The following is a 15,095-nucleotide window of genomic DNA, read 5'->3' on the forward strand; positions in this document are numbered from 1 at the left end:
TATGAGAGGATGTGAAGAAAACTATTGTGAAGCAAGGAGGTGCAAAATAAAAAAAGGAAACACATTCATGTAATATATAAGCACTGTTCAACAAAATCATATTCTTATATACATATACATATACTAAAATGATCCTCAAGCATATTATTAAACTGATATCCACCCATGCAAGCCTATGGCACAGGCACACTGGCTGGATGCACAAAATGGCTGTCAGCCAGTGCTACATAGTCAACAACAGCGAGCAAGGAGGCATGGCGAACGAAGAACTGATGCAAGCCTCTGGCAAAGTCACACTGGTTGGATGTACAAAATGCTGCAATCCAGTGCCACTTGGTCAAACAACAACTGCGAGCAAGTAGGCATGGGGAACAAAGAACACATGCAAGCCTATGGCAAAAGCACAATGGCTGGATGCACAAAATGGCTGCAAAGCTAGTGCCACATTGTCAAACAACAAAAGTGAGCCAGGAGGCATGTGGAACAAAGAACACATGCTAGCCTACGGCAAAAACACACTGGCTGAATGCATAAAATGGATGCCAGCCACATAGCCAAACAACAACAGCGAGCAAGGGGGCATGGGACCAAGAAAACATATTCAGGCCTATGGACACAGACTCTGCAAAATGTCCCCTGGCCAGATGGCATGCAGAACCAATGCCATTATAGCCTTAGATGATGTTTTAAAACAACCTGTACCATAGAAACAGTTGTTTCATGCCCCCTTGATTAGTACTGGCCTGGGCCTACTGACTGGATGGCCCGTTGACAAACTAGGCTACATGGTAAAATAAATAAATATAGCAAATTCAATAAACATGGAGAAAATTTACTGAATTCTGTAACATTGATCCTTTACAAAAGAATACAAATTAATTGCAAAAATATAACTAGGCCCCAACTGAAACTGCAGGCCACCCGCCACAATAAATGTGAAAATTCGAATAAAAGTACAAATTAATACTGGTGCATGCACACTATCAAACAAATAACTCCCTTATACAAGAGTTTTTGAACTTACTTGTAAAATTTAAAATACAAAGGGGCATATCAGCAACAACCGGCGATAATTATCGCTAAGCGCACTTAGCGCTAGGATAATTATCGCCGGCTATCACTGGTTGATATCGCCGAGATAGCGTGCTATCAGCAACGCTTATCTCGATTGCAATAAATAAACCAGAGATAGTTGAAAAAGTTGCAATTATCGCTGGAAACGCCCTATAATCCACCACCCATTGGCTAACATTGTTTAGTCAAAGGAAAAGCAGGTGTAAAGAAACCTGTGATGAGCGCGGTTAGCGCTCCTTTTATCATCGCTGCACAGGTTAGCGTGCAGGTTGATAATAGGAGTAATGTCACTTAGCGACATTTTCCTAGAAATATCTCTGTTTTACGCTCACTTTGCATCTCATTAGCTATGCAAAGCTGGGCGTTGTTGTAACGCGCGCTAAGTCAGCAAAACACGCAATAGCGTGTCTTTGCTGATAAGGCGATGAAAGTATCGCCGCTTTTTGCCCAAAAACTGAGGCAAAAGCCGAGATAATTTCATAGCGCCGCCTTGATGATATGCCCCAAAGTCCTTAAATCCAATGGTATATATGCAGCAGACAAAAAGGCCGATCCTTCCAGTTCCAAATTCAAATGAAAAGTGACAAGGAGTTGGACAAAGCCCTAGGAGGAGCTTGCTGGACAAGAACAGGAAGTTGGAGTCTCTGGGTCACTTCCTTTCAATCCTCTTGTAAATATTTATTTTATAAAGGCTTCTCACACTAAAAAAACAACTCGAACGGTCCAGTGGAGACGAAAATCCACTCGAAAACCTGTTTTTGTAGATTTAGCGTCTTCTTGAGCACCAAAGCTACTTGAGTTGTGCATTTGCGATTGTGAGCGGCACTACACTGGCGCCATTGCGTGCGGTAGCCATGTGAGTAGGTATGAAGTCTTGCACATGCACGCGAGCAGCCCGAGAATATTGTGGCGCTCATCTCGAACATGCAAACGGAAACAAACGCTCCACTTCGTGCCCGGAAGGCAGAATCCAGGAACTCCGTGCGCTGGCGTGGAGCGCGTGACTGCCTGAATTCCCAAAACTCTGCAAGCGGAGCAGAGTTTACCGACAGGGCCTAATCTGAACTACATTTGCAGAGGGAAAATGACATACAACTTCTTATCTTGTCAGTTTCTGTACTCTAGGTTACCTTTTGCTGGGCTTTATCTTGTATTTTAAACTTATTCTGCCTTGTTTCATTGTGAAGAATATTTTTGCATGTTCATCAGCTAAACTCAAAATAACAAATCTAATTTACTGTGATGTCTTCAATGTTTTGGTCTGTTAGGGGCACCAGTAGTTAATTATTTGTGCTCAATAGCAGGCGCCTTACAGGTATTTAGAGAGGTGGCAGACATTTGTATTTAGGTGAGGAAAATGGAGTGATGTGGGTTCAGGGCAGCAGTGAAATGAAATATCTATGCAATAGATACTACTCCTTACATGTGACTTCAGAGGGGAGGGCAATATTAGCTATTTCTGATAGATTGCGGCTCAACAGGCAAGTCATAAAGGGGTGAGCATGGCCATCTTTCCACCACTGATTGCAAGAGAGTAGAGGCCTGCAGTTGCAGAGGCATGGCAAGAGAGCTCATATAAAGAGTTAGAGAGAGGATGATACAACTTTTTTTGTTCTTTATTATGAGCCAACTGTGGGCTGGACCTCTGTTGGTAGGTAATTGGACCTTCCCTGGTTCATGAGGATACATGCTACTGACTTACAAATAGTAAAACAACCGCTATGCATAACACAAGAAGTATTATTTAAAACAAATAACCCAGCCACCTACAACACCTGCAATGGACTCACCTCTCTCCCTAAATCCTAAAAGTACAAAACCCCAAATTATTCCACCCACACAGTCCACAACATATCCACTCCCTCCCTAACAAAAAAGACCCTCTACATTGCACATTCAATTTTATTTCCTTCTTCCTTTTAGCCAGTGTGTTCAGGCACTCAAGGACTTTGTTGAAAAGGACATCTGTGGCTGAGAGGAGAGAGGGGCTAGCTGTTGTGGGGGGTGTAGGGGTGTCGGCTGCTGCCTCAACTATCCTTTGCCATGTTTGCTCATGCCCCTCTCCTGCCCCCTACTTCTCGAGCATCACCAGTTTGTGAACGACCACCTCTATTTGTTCAAATCAGAGCCAAAAAGGTACCTCCCACTGGGTTTTTTGCCATGGGCCTTCTTTCTGGGGCTGGCCTCTAGTTGAAGCAACAGTCTGTTCGAAGGAGAGAACAAAAAGACATGAATTGTAGATCCCACTGCAAGAACATGTTTGTATGGTCATTCACTCAAGGTTGCTGATTCTCTAGCTCCACTAGAAATATATATTTCTGCACCCCAGGGATTTTGCATATATAATCACTGTATGCGGTACTGCCATTGATGTATCCACTATCACTGCATATTTTAAATAAACATTTTTTGCTAAAATGGGTAAAACAGTTTTAAAGATATGAATTCATGACATCACACATTTACCAGATACCATTAGGTGTTTTAAAATTGCGAAAATGTAAAATATGCTACCACTGCAAAAAGTAATACAGTAATAATTTGTGCAGCACAATCTATTTGACTTTTAATGCAACATAATTGATTGATACATTCTGTCCACATCATTGTAGATAACCATTTCTGACTACCAAACTACACTACACACTGCTCCTAATTTATTACCTATGAAACAACTATTATTCCTGGGCTCGGGACCTAGTGGGTGTTAAGACTTTACCCAGGGCTTTGAATAGGTTTAGCTTCAGGCTATGAATGGGTTAATGGAAGGTATAAGACGGACCGCTGTAAGAAGTGGCAGAAAAATAAAGTTTAGAAGAAGGAATGAGGGAAACTGAACATGTATCTCATGCCTGAATAGGACAGGACAGGGCATGAAAGGAATAGGTGATTACTGGGTTGTACAATATTTCTACTTATTATAATTAAAAAGTACGAGAGACACTGACACAGGCATAGTGAGGTGGTTAACCTAAAAAGGGTAGTACACTGGGCTTAGAGGAGAGGATGGAATACCTTGTTAGGGGAAACAAATGTAGCAGTCATTAAGAAAGGAAATTGACTTACCACGCACCCCACCAGCCACTTGCTCTTGCCTCTGTTACTCTGAGCCTTGTCCACTTTCTAATTCTCCAGGGTCCATTAGAAAAAAGGCACATGTTTAGAAAACGTCACTATTAGCCACAGGTTTTACAGAAGTAAAAAGAAACCTGAAGAATTTGAAAATATTGCTAGCCGTATATGATTCTGGGAAGCTTGAGAGCAAGTTGTTTCCTCCATTTAGGTGTAATGGGTATGGTACCAGAATATTACAATAAAAATTCTGTCGGACAGAAATATTGTTTACAAAAATGTAAGCCTATTGGAATTATCAATAGGGAATCTACATCCAATTGGGTGATATTTGTGTAAATAATATTTATAACATAATATTTAAAACAAATGATATCCTGTACAGCAGTAATGAAGTCAAGGAAAAACCTTAGAATGATCAGCTTACACTAGCTGAGATGAGTCTCTTATTTTCAGAATTGTGTTTTCAAGATTGAGGTTAATATGGAAGTTTAGGAATCTTCAACACAGTTGGCCACTCATTAGTGGAACCCATGAAGGTTGTTGAGATCCAGTCCTACACACATTCCAATTGGATGTCACTGATGATTAGCACAAACTGTGGGGCATATTATCAAGCACGGCGTTAAATTATCGCCGCTTTAGCAGCAGAAAACTGCTGCTAAAGCGGCGATAATGGGCTTGATAATATGCCGCAGAGAATTCCAATAGAAGCCCATGTTGACACCAGAACATGGGCTTCTATGGGAATTCTCAAGGGCATATTATCAAGCCCATTATCGCCGCTTTAGTGGTAGTTTTCTGCCGCTAAAGTGGCGATAATTTTAATGCCTTTTCTTGATAATATGCCTGTGTGTCTTTCCGGCATTGAGTTTCAACGACACCCGCTATATTTAGGCCTTTATAGTGGGGTGGAGCTTGTGTGCTGGAGGATATTGTTTCCTGATATTATTTTTTCCTTGAGTTTTGTGAAACCCACACACTGTTGATCTTGATGTTCTTGTTGGCCAGGAGGACTATAAAAGAGGAATCATGTCTAGGTTGAAAATTACTGGAGATCCTTGCACAGATTACAAGCTAATGTTGCATTTGAAGGTATTCATTTAATAGACCTTCGATCTGTTTTTCAGTATGATAAGAAATTTAAATCTAAGTCTGTTCTTGAGGAAAGCCTATTATGTAGGGGTACGTGAAACTCACGTAATTTGCTGTATCGTAAGTATGCAGAATTAATGCAAAATTACAAGAAATTATGAATAATTAAGCAAACTGCATCCCAGATTAAACAAATTACCCAAAAGATCCATTCAGTAAAATACCAACTCAAAAATGAGTTGATTTCCGGTCAAGAATTACTCAATCAGTACACTCAGGAAAGAATTCTGCTGCAAATTTTTGTTGACTGCCCCTGCTGCTCGTGCTCAAATCACTGCTGCACTCATTCAAAAGCTCACCCGAACAGTGCATCACACATTACAATTTGTCCCCGAATGGAAGTTTTGTTACGCGACATGGCATAATCTCTGTAATTTTGCATAAATTCTGTTATGCGAAGCTACTAAAAGTGTGCTGATTATCCCGGTGTAACTAAAATGTTGCCCAGGCCTACTGTTAAGTAGGGTTTGGTGATGTTAAACATTGCCAAGAGATCGCTCAGGATGAGGGGACAATAGTCACTAATGTGAATGTTGTCGACTATTCAATGTTAGTGCTGCTTTGGGTCTCAATTCAGACGGGAAATGTTGGAAGAGGGTGTAATTCTTGATATTGATAGGCTATAAACACTAATGATCATTGAGACTTTGATATTTGTTTTCATTGTTGACATACTAACGCCTATGAAAGGGAATTATATGCTCAGAAGTACTTTTAATTGTCTTTGCTGGTCATTTTTAAATCTGCTGGAGGGACAGATTATAGTGAAGTTTGTATATCAAGGAATCAATTAACTTCGTACTTCAAAAATTCCTTATAGTTCATTTAACCACAGCGGAGATTTTATAATCAATGACGCTGCCACCACCCGGTCTTGCCGCCAGTTGGGGGACTCTAAGTCCCAGGAATCTTTGCTCTCCCAGGAGGGAGGAGCGTGCCTGCCTTCACGCGCTTCAAAAGCGCCCACAATCCCCGCAGCGCGGGACGCTGCCATCGCCCGGTCTTGCCGCCAGTTGGGTGACTCCAAGCCCCAGGATTATTTGCTTTCCCAGGAGGGAGAAGCATGCCTGCCTTCACGCGCTTCAAAAGCGCCGACGGCCAAGGGCAGGCCCGTCCTTGCCTGTCATTGCCAGGTAGAGGCAGGGTAGGGCCACCTCTCTTTCATTGGATTCTTGGGTCGCGTTGCTGATTGTCACCAGCTCACTGAGGTACTGTGCGAACTATCTGTGATATATGTGGAGGACCTATGCAGACCTAAGACGTTAAAAACTCTATAGACTTGAATTTTCTGTTTGGGTGTATGATCTTTTAGCCTATTATTGTCATTTGGAACGTGGTTTTAACATCTGACAGTGCCCTGGGCATTAGCTACTTTGTGGGCTACTGCTAGCTACTAGTCATAAACACCCTACATAGGTTAAATTATGGGTGAAAGGAAAACTATGGAGGGAACAAGAGGAGGAAATGGAGCTATTGGTGCGGCTGGCAAGGGGAAAAAGGCAAGGAAATCACACAAACATGCAGGCAGTAACTGCGTGTTGGATAGAATAGACACCCTAATCAGTGAATGCGAAGGCATTTTAGAACCCAAAACAATAGTGCCCCATACCAACGGCCAATCCCCTCCTAAAGTCACCAGCCCAACTCACCTAACCACCATCCCAGAAATGTTCCATAAGCCCCCCGAAAGGGGGTCCCTACACTTAGTAAAGATACACCATTAGAGCCATTGGTAGCACAGGCGAGGGACTCCCATCCCCTAAACCCCTCCACTTGCACTGATGAGCGTTAGTCTGGTTCTTCTATACCCTGTGCTAATAGGTTTTCACCATTGGCAGACTTGCCTGATAACTATAGGGATGACACGCCCAAGTTATCTTGCACGCCCACTACAGGGCCTAACGAAGAGGAAAATCCATTACCACAGGACACATCCTAGCTTGTCAATATGCTCAGGTCCGAGATAGGAACCATGAGGCAAATGATTGAAGAAATTACTGCCCTGGTTAAATCCATACTCCAAATGGACCCACCTTGTCAGCTGCATGCAAATCCCTTGTCTGAACGTTGCCCACAAACTCATATGACACGTGTGTAGACTTACTAAGGAAAGGGGCACAATAGGCTGTGGGCCCTCCTCAACCCTCTCTAACTTACCAACCCACAAGCATACCCCATTACATTTTAAGATAAATTATCCAAACAATTCCAAAACCAGCACTCATAAAGATCATTATAGTTTAGCTGCCTCCCAGGTCCCTATAAACCACGCCAGATCTTTTATCGCACCACTGGCACAGCACCCAATTGAGAAAGCTCAACAACAGCAGAACCATCCAGTTACCCCCCTGCTGCCCCACGCTTTAAACATTTTTATGGTTAATGTCCCTAGGCTCGACCCAAAGAGTGGCCCTGAAAATGAAGACTCTCTAACAAACAAAGCCATTCACTGGATCCGTCATGTCAGGGGCTGCCGTTCAGTGATATGAGATGACATCACCAGAGCCCGGAGATATACGTCCCTCGCTCAACCCCTGAATTGTATTGTACTTACCATGACTAGGGCTGAATTGGCTGAAAACCTCCTCGCACTGGAGTATCGCACCTGCCCCCCGGACACTTCATCTATACAGTTCAGGCGGTTTCCGCCTGTCACTGGGGGTAGGCCACCTGCCATGCAATTATCCACCACTTCAGTGGGAGGAACTTCTCTAGAAGCCATTGATTGACTACAGTGTGAGTCTCAACCACACCAGGAACCACACCTCCCCCCTTTAAATATCAAATACGGCTCCCATAACACATTGGACCCGGGCACTGACCTTGAGACACTGGCAGATAGCATGGGGGGAAGGGTCTAAGTAGTCCCCCTACTGATACTCTGAGGGCCCAGGAGGTGGAACTCCCCACACCCATTGACCCTCCGATATTGCCCCATGCCCCAGCTCCACTTAGCCAACACACTCCAAGCAGAAACAATGCTTCTGCCTCAGCCTTACACCATCAGCTGAAGATAATATCTTGGAATGTGGCAGGGCTAAGCAGAAAATTGTCAATCCCCCCATTGGAACAAACTGATTGAGGGCTTTGATATATGTATTGTCCAGGAAACCTGGAGTTTGGTTCCATTGTATAAATCAGGCTATACTTGTTTTTGTTCACCAGCTTTCACCATGGGGACAGGGACCCCTTCACGGGGTCTGATCATCTGGGTGAACAATGCCTTGGGCTGCCGAACTATCTTACAATCAAGTTCGAGTCCCGACATTCTGAGGCTCACCATCAGGGGATCCAGGGGGGTGCACTCTTGACTTGCTCACGGTCTATATAAGGGGGACCACAGGGGGCAGACCATCACCCATTGTCACGACTCTAGAAGAAACTCTAGCCAGCTGCTCGCCCCACACTAGAGTAATGGTTGCAGGAGATTTCAACTGCACTTTTGAGCCCCTGTGTACAGAGGACATGCTGGGGGTTGAGGATGATGATAGGAAATGGGCTGTCCCCCCACTTAACGTACCCCCGTTAAAAGATGGACTCAGCTAGCAATCCAGCTCAATGCACTCACTATAGAGTTTGGTTTGATGCCAACTAACGGTAGAACTCTACCACATACTCAGGGGGCAAATGCCTACAATAGATTTAGTTGCCCGTCACGCATTGACTACATCCTATTGGACGTAAGGCTCTGGGGAGATATGATAGACATGTTTGTGGGCTCCACCATCGATAGTGATCACAACCCTCTTTGTGCTAATAGGAAGTCTCCATGGGCTGTCCCTTGCCATCTCGAGAGCACCCGAACGCTAACCTCTACTAAACTGCATAAGATTTTTTAAATGGCAAAGGTCTCTTTGCAAGAATCACAATTAGCTGGTATTTGGCAAGTCCTGACCCTGAATACATTAGAGCTTCAGGCCGCAGCCACAGATTCAGGGGGGTTGGTAGACGTCCCCATCATCCATTCACGAACAATGGAACAACTGAGAGCATATTTCCAAGCACCCGGTAAGAGTAGTAAGCCAAGTGTGCCTCTTAAAGGGTCACACTCGTGGTACACGAAAGATTGCAGGCATAAAAGACAGCTCTTAGCTATAGCAATTAGAAACAAGAATTGCCCTCTGATCAAGATAGCTAGAAAGGATTATAGAGCAGCTTTGCACCAAGCAAAGATGAAGTGGGATGAATCGCACTGGCAGGAACTGAAGGATGCTAGTCTAGCTAAGGACACTAATCTATTCTGGACCCTAGTTAGCCAGGGCAACAAGAAGTATTCATGCCTACTCCCTAATCACATCCCAAGCCAGGACTGGCATGATCATTTTGCAGAGCTTTCCTCCGCTCCAGAGGCTATACTTCTGGAGGGGCCATGCGACCCCTTAGACTCCTTTGGAGCTGGCAATGTTAGTAAGCCCTTTTTTCTGGCTGAAATTGAAGACGCATTAAGTAAGATAGTCCCTGCCAAAGCAGCTGGACCGGATGGTCTGCCTGGAGATTTATTTCTTGTAGACATTACAAATTGGGCACGCTATATTCTGAAACTTATCAATGCTATTGCCAGTGGTTGCCCAGTACCAGAGTCCTGAAAGGGTGCAGAGGTGGTACCGATTTATAAAAAGGGCGCCAGAGAGGACCCCTCAAATTACAGACCAATTAGTCTGATTGATGCAATGCCAAAGGTGTTTGGGAGAGTCCTGCTACAGAGGATCCAATCTTGGGCAGAGGATGAAGATGTCCTTTCCCAATGTCAGGCGGGCTTCAGGTCAGCCCTGGAACGGTCGACCAGGTATTTAGGCTGCTTCTTATATATTGGAAAGTCATGGTAATCGGCAAGCACAGCCTTTATCTCGCATTCATCGATTTAAAGACTGCCTTTGACCTGGTACCCAGGAATAAGTTATAGCAGATACTCGGAAACATGGGCATCCCTCCTTTACTCCTTAACTTGCTGGTCCAGCTTCATGAGGACAACTATGCACAGTTGAGATGGGGGACACAAGGCCAGTTGACGGAGCAGATCCCCGTCAATAGAGGAGTCCGCCAGGGCTGTGTTATGGCACCCACCCCGTTCTCTTTATATGTGAACGGGGAGATCAGCTTTTTGCAAGAAGACCCAGCCGATGCTCTAACCCTGGCGAGTGACAAGGTACAAACTCTCCTGGTTGCTGATGATACCCTGCTGGTGTCTAAGACCCCAGCAGGGCTACAAAAATTACTGAATAGATTCCAATCTTTCAGTGATTCTTGGGGGCTAGTCATCAATACCTCAAAAACTAAGTTTATGACATTTAAACCCCATAAACCATTCAGAAACAACCCAAGCTGGTTGGGACTCATCTGGAGAGAGTCAGTACCTTTGATTACCTTGGCATCTGACTCTCCGATAAAATGTCATGGAGGCCCCATTTAGCCAAGATGCTTATGAACCATAAACGTGGGGTCGGGGACCTAGGTAAAGAACATCGCTTCTCGCAAAGCAGGCCAGTTGCCCCGGCCCTCATGGTTTATGATGCTAAAGCAGTTAGCTCAGCCCTCTATGGAGTTGAGTTATGGGGGTTTGATAATGTGGACAACATCTGTAGATCTGAGCACAAGTTTCTGAGGGACTTGGTGCTGCTTCCCCGTAATGTCCCATTAAGACCCTTAATGCTCGACATGGGCAGGCGGTCGTTCATAGACATTGCTAAGTTGCGCACATTGCTTTTTTGGGCTCGTATGAGGCGGAGGCCTGAACTTTCTAAATATGCCATAGCACTAACTGAGGTGATGAGCTTAGCTGTTGACCACAGAGTCAGCTGGACATCAAGTGTCAGGAAATCATTGAATACCCTGGGTCTTAAAGATTCCTGGGAGAGGCCGTACCTTGGTGGAGAGAGAGGGGGTAGGATTACGGAGTTTTCCAAACCACGGAATCGACACTATAATACTAGTGCTCTCCCACTTTGGTCTCAATATCGCCACAGCCTAATGAGGGTTGTGATATATAACTATTGGTACCACACATTTTTAGGGTGCTGTACGCGTGGTCACCATTGATACCTCCTTGAGGCTGTGACCACCACCAAAAAAGTGTAGGTAGCTCAAATTTCGGTCCTGAAGAATTGCCAATGAATGAATTACCAGGCAAGAAACATGTTGACCCTTTTAGCACATTAACTCATACACTTAAAGGTGATAATGTGCGTTTCACTTTGGTTTTAATCAGGATAGTGACCACGCTTTATTAAAATAGTTCTGAGTGGATCACCTACTCCTGTTTTATTTCACTCATTTCACACCTCACACGCACCTACACTAGTTAGTAGCAGGAACCCCTTACACACCTCACCCATCGGCATTGGAAAAAAAGATCTCCGTTAAGAAGGCCCCATTTGAGTGCCTGATCGGGCATTGCACCGCCGGCCCGATAAGGAGCAAGACCCGATGATGAAGCAAGACACCCGCTTGTTGGGTGTGTGAGGGTCTCCTTTCCACAAGGAGTGATCTTCTCTCCTGCGTAGTTCAACACCTTCACCTTGGCACCTTTTTGTTTTTCTACCACACCCTGCGACACCACTAGGAACTGCATACCCATTCTGTTTCATAGGCAAAATCCCCTCACCAAAGTGGGGCTAAAATGATCGTACTCGGACTGGATAGATAGCCAGGAACTCAGCAAGCCAAATGTGGGCAGACTAACGGAGGAATTCTATCACCACAAGCAGAGCAGAAGCCTTGAGTCATATCTAGATATAATCCAAGTACCACGAGTAAGGATGCTGTATATTAATTTCAGGTTTGGTACGCTGCCTGTTTGTGCATTAACCACAAAATAGCGCTCTCATAAACAGACAATAGAAGACTGCCCCTGCTGCAGTGCCCCGCTGGAATGTGTTGCCCATGTTATGTTTGCTTGTCCAGCATAGAAAGCAGCAAGGTCTAAATGTATAAAACCAATCTGTAGACATCTGGGCACGCTGGACTACCGGGATGCTCTGTGCATTATGAAGTCTGATGCAAGAGCCCTCTTTGCTTGCGAGGTGGCCAAGTTCCTCAGCCATGCTTGGATAGTTAGGCAAAAAGCCTTGCATGGGGAGGTCTAACACCGCATCTTAGGAGTTGTAGAGAAATCATTCCAGTCCAAGATGAATGCCCATCGCTTATTAACGCTTTACTTTATGCACTGGGATTTTATACAAGCTTACCAACCCCCCGAATGAGTGCCCAAATATGTCCATCTTTTGGGTACGCAAAGCGGGTATCACACTCTGCTTTTTCTGTGACATCCCTATTGGATTGGACTGTTTATTCATACTTTTTAACTGTTAATATTGCAATTATTTATGATTTTATTAATGAACTTTTAAAATCTTTTACTATGCAGTTTCCGAAAACTGTTGTATCTTTTGCGGTGCAATAGTGCACTTTTATGTTCTGGCTATGCACATTCTTTGGACTACCACTGTATAGCTTGTTAATTTGCATCCTTTCAACTTGTTTTAAAATGCTGTTTGATGCTTTTATGATACCAGTTATCGAAATAAAGCAAATGATTGATTGATATAATCAAAGTAAAAATCTCCTAAAATATGGAAAGTCACAGATAGAATTCCAATTCAGTGCCATTACCTTTATGAGTTGATGTTGTGTTAGCAGATCGCAATGTTTTGCTCAACTTCAACCATATTGTATCCCATAGTTTGATAGGCCTTGAAATTTGAAAATCCTTTTCCCATTGTAATTCAGCTTGTGACTTATTTCTGCTATCTGGGATCTTAGTAAGTAGTTTGTAGATGGATTAAGTAGTGGGGATGTGGAAAGTAGCGGGGTAATCTGAGTATTATAAATTTGGGTAGGAACATGTGATATCAGTGTGGTTAAAGCATGGGTGATGACTTGCAACCAAGCATACATTTGTTAGAGTATGTTTTTGGGAGGTCGTAAAGTAGTTGCGCTTGAGTATATATTAGAAAATAGTCGTTTGACAAAAGTTTGTGAATCCAAAGTAAACGTTTCACCCTCTAGGAATTCCCCAAAATTGGTTTATTGTTAATTCTTAGGAGATTGTAATGCCAAATAGAGGATTGAAGAAATTGGTATTTATCAGAGAGATGGGAGAAGAGTACCTGTCTTAGCAATTATAGGTAGTTTTATGAGTAGGAGAGGACATAAAAATAAGTCATCTGGTTGAAGGATAGGAATTCTTTAAAAGAGAAGGGGGATAAAAAACATAATTCAATGTCTTTCCAAAGGGGAGAACAATCTGTAGAAGAGTCCTATAAGCATTTGCAAGATTGTTTATGCAGAAAAGCAGTATTATATGACTGGACATTTGGAAGCACACCACTGGGATTTTCAGAAGAGACATAAACTTTGGAGAGAGGTGCCTAGACTGATTTCTGGCACCCCGCAGGATATGTCGGCTTAGAAACAAGCTAGCTCACAGTACCACCATGGGCCCCCTAACCTTACCAGGGAGAAAACCGCTGAACATGACAACCCTGACCCCTCAGGGATTGCGGAAACAGATCAGAACCTGTCACTTAGTCACTTGTGCTTTCTAGTGCTCAGAGAAACATACAGAATGCACAGTGAGACGTTTTCAATATATTTATTGAACCAACGTTATTCTTGCATAGAATACATGTGCTGCAATAATCAGTAGAAGCAGATGAAAGTGATTACAGGCACCAAAAGAGTAAACAGTAGGCATAGTACTGCCATGGTGCTAAAACAGTGTATATATCAGGCATATAAACAAGGCAGTAATCAGGCGTACTCCTACTATGCAAACCCTACTCTGTGTGTACCTAGAGTGTGTTTAGGTGTGAAGCCAAGAATTCCCCCAAGGGATGATTCAACCCCATTACACGGTGCGAGAGATGTAGGAGCCCGTCTTGGTCACAAACTGGGTACCCCCTCATGAAGTTGTCAGACCGCTGCGTGGTGAAGCCTCAGCATGCAGGAACCTTCAGTGTTAGCTTAAGTGCCTCTTCTGCTAAACTTTTGGGATGCTCTTTATTTATAATAGAAATCAGTGTTGCGATATGCGTATAGATTGGCGATGTTATGGATATTTAGATAACCCTGTTGCCCCATGGATGAAGATAGCATGACATTTGTAAATAGTGTGTAGAAGGGCCTTGTACATGATGTTGGAGGCATCGTGATAATTTTTGCGAAACTAGAGGTGTAAGCAAAGTAGTTTCAGAGAAACTAATCAAACATTGTTGTGCACGCAAATATGTGCAAAAGGTCACAGCAGAAATGTTATTGTGAAAAATAGGACAATGTAAGAAATGAGACATTTCACTACATGGTCCTACCCGGGCACATAACACCCACTCCTCAGACTGAGGGTCGATTTATAAAAGCTATCTAAAAAGCCAGCAGACCATAATGAAGCAAAGTTAAAAAGGTTAAAAACTACTCATCTAAAAGCAAGCTTCTCTTTAAAACAGTCGAATAAAGGCCTTGAAGTCATACTTTTGAAATCCATGAAAGCCACAGCCAATAAAGCAAAAGCTCTTTTGATCCATTAAAAAAAAACAGGCCAAATGCTTCCCATTATATGGAAAAAACAGTTGTTTATGTGTTCATTGAGGTATGCGCAAAAATGCTGTTGCCTGTGACCGCAGAAGATGTTCCCAGAGACACACCTTGAAGCATGTTTATATAGAGCAAAGATGAGTCCATCTAATTCCCACAGCAGACACTGAGGGAGGGACTGCGTCCTGTAAGCATATCGTAGTGTCTATTTCACTAGGAGCTAAAGCATCCTAGGGTGGCTCAAAGTGGGCATTAATCAGAAATGG

Source organism: Triturus cristatus, chromosome 9 (genome assembly GCF_964204655.1).
Source record: "Triturus cristatus chromosome 9, aTriCri1.1, whole genome shotgun sequence".
NCBI classification, from domain to species: domain Eukaryota; kingdom Metazoa; phylum Chordata; class Amphibia; order Caudata; family Salamandridae; genus Triturus; species Triturus cristatus.